Raw genomic sequence first — 3,294 nt, 5'->3', positions numbered from 1 at the left:
GCGCGTGCATACACACACACATATATATATATATATATATATAGCACATATCTGTTTAATTGTATGATATTTAATTTTAAGTAAATATTTTAAAAAATCTTCATTTAATTATTTAATAGTATTATTAATTTATCTATTTGTTTTATTTTTCTTTGCAAGTTTCCTCGGTCTTACACCTCAAAATATTTCTCCATCCTTATCCTTAAGTAGACGTTACGTCTCTTATTTGTGTAGGGACCACCAAACCGCCAAACTTGGTTGACATTCAGAACCGTGTTGACATAATTCAATTTGTGAATCGATTGAATTGGAGTGATTTTGAAGGTTGTCGTTGTGATTCTAACTTGATCCATGAATGTTGTGCACGTAAATCATCATTTAGTCCTAATTGATTCACAATAGTTATAAGCAGAGGCTGAGTCAGGCTATAGAAATAGTAAAACATTATTTTTTGATGCAGTTTAGACAATTTAATAATTTTGTATCTCCTATTTGATGATTTTACACATACTAGAATTAATATTGATTCTGCCCCTCATTGTGGAGGTCAACATTTTCCAAGGAAATTAGAAATTTTGGACGAAATATTAAGTCCATCTGAGGTGTGCGTGTTGGGTGAAAGATAACATCAAATTTTCTGTAAAATGTTCTTCAAATAAATTCGAACAAAAAAAAAAGTATGGCTTCGCCTCATTTTACAGCTGAATCAATCAAAATAGGAAGGAGATTAAAAGAACCATCATTATTAAAAGCACCGTCATTTTTTTGAAGAATTAGTTTATCTAATTTAATGCGTGCTAGAAAATTCAGGACAATGAAGTAATGGATTATCATCTTAGCAATTTACGAGAATTTAGAACACACTCAGATAAAAGAAAACAACTAGTAATGACATAACATGTTCTTACGTGGAAAAGCCGTAAAAGGAAAAAAAACTATGAGGCCTATTCCAAATATAAAAATCTATTATAGATTGATGATTATAGAGACCTTTTATCCCATATATGAGAAAGAGTTATTAGGTTTTCTAAGTTACAATGTCAACTTGTTAACTAGTAATGGCACAACATGTTCTTACGTGGAAAAGTCGTAAAAGGAAAAAAACTATGGGGCCTATCCCAAATATAAAAATCTATTATAGGTTGATGATTATAGAGACCCTTTATCCCATATATGAGAAAAAGTTATTAGGTTTTCTAAGTTACAATGTCAACTTGTGGCTTCCAGTCAGTGGTGGTCGACAGTGATTTGTGGTGATCGACGGTGGTTAGTCGTCAACAATGGTCGGTGGTGGTTGACGGCTACAGTAGTGCTCGACGACGGTCGGTGGTAGTTGCAGCGACCAACAGTGGTCGACGAAGATAAACGGCGGTTGGTAGTGATCAACGGCGGTTGGCGGGTGTCGATGCTGTTGGCAGTGGTCGATCGACAATGACAGAGGTGGTGTTGGATTCAGCTCATACTCAAAGCTTTAAGTTCTCTATCAAGCCTCTAATCCTGTCACCGTCGATCTTCGTCGGCCGCCGTCGACCTCGTTGTTGTTCGCCGTCGACACCCTCAAACTGTCGTCAATCACCGCCAACTGCCGCCGATTGTCGTTGACCATTGCTGACCGTCGTCGACTATGACCGACTGCCGTCGAGCATTACCGTCGTCGACCGCTGACCACCATCAATCACCACCTATCACTGTCGACCACCACGCTCGGAAGCCGCCATTTGACATTGTGACTTGGAAAACCTAGTAGTCATTTCCTTTTTATAGGATAAAGGGTCTGTAATCACTATCTTATAGTGAATTTTTACATCTGGGCTAGACCCTGTGGTTTTTTCCTTTTACGAGTTTTCCACATAAAAAACTTCTTGTGTGATTACTGATTAATTTCTTTTACCTGAGTATGTGTTGAATTTTCATGCAACGCTAAGTAGAGATCGTTGAGATTGTAAAGATTGTAAGGTCATTCCATGTGAAGATTAAAGTACAAAACATCGTTTATTAGTTCTAGATTTTAAGATTAAGAATTGTAAAATAAAGAATACTTGACTCATCAATGACTCATCATCATAGAATTAGATGAGGGAAACTGAAAGACACAAATAAAATTATTTTTATAAGTAAAATTTAATATTTCAAAATGTGGGATGTTCATGATGAAGAAAATGTTATGTGGGATAAAGTAGCAAACACTATTAAATATGTAGCAAAAGATATACTTGAATAATCAAAACAAAAAAGTTTCTTTAAATAAAAGCAGTTGGTGGTGAAATAATAATGTGAAAGAAAAGATAAAATATAAGAAGTTATGTTATAAAAATTGTTTTAAATGTAAAACCTTAGAGAACTGGGGAAAATATCAAACGACTCGCGGGGAGTCTAAAAGAACAATATCTGACGCTAAAAATTCTGCTTTTAATGATCTTTATGATAGATTAGATACCAAGGAGGGTGAGAAATACATGTATAAACTAGCCAAACAGAGAGAAAAGTAACAAAAAAAGATTTAACTCAAATAAAATGTATTAAAGATGAAAATCAAAAATTATTTTTCTTAGAAAAAAATATTCAACATAGGTGGGTGAGTTATTTTGATAAAATTTTTAATGAAGTTTCTAAAAATATGATCGTCCTTAGTGATCTTAATATAGTTAATAATAATAAAATGTTTCATTTTTACCGTCACATTAGTAAAAAAATGTTGATGAAGCTTTAAAAAAAAATCAAGGGTGAAAAGTCTGTAGGACCTGATGATATCCCAATTGAAATATGAAAATGTTTAGGAGATTTGGAAGTTTCTTGGCTTACTAAACTCTTTAATATTATTTTAAAAACTAAAAAAAATGTCTGAGGAGTGGAGGAAGAGTATTTTGGTCCCCATTTTTAAGACTAAAGGGGATGCACAAGAGTGTGCAAACTATAGAGGAATTAAGTTAATGTATCATACTTTAAAATTATGGGAGAGGGTAATAGAATATAGATTAAGACATATTACAAAGATTTCTCATAATCAATTTAGCTTTATCGGGTAGGTCTAACATAGAAGCTATACGTTTATTGAGAGGTTTGATGCAGAAGTTCAGAGATAATAAGGAGGATCTACATTTAATTTTTATTGATTTAGAAAAAGCTTACGATAAGGTTCCAACAAATATCCTTTGGAGAGTTCTTGATAAAAAAGGTGTTGATATGACTTATATTCAAGTCATTAAAGATATGTGTACTAGAGTTGTTACTTGTGTTCAAACTAAAGGAGGATTGACCAAATATTTTCCTATTTCTGTTGGATTACATCAAGGA

Source organism: Phalaenopsis equestris, unplaced genomic scaffold (genome assembly GCF_001263595.1).
Source record: "Phalaenopsis equestris unplaced genomic scaffold, ASM126359v1 Scaffold000197, whole genome shotgun sequence".
Taxonomy (NCBI): Eukaryota; Viridiplantae; Streptophyta; class Magnoliopsida; order Asparagales; family Orchidaceae; genus Phalaenopsis; species Phalaenopsis equestris.
This window is presented reverse-complemented; position numbering follows the sequence as displayed.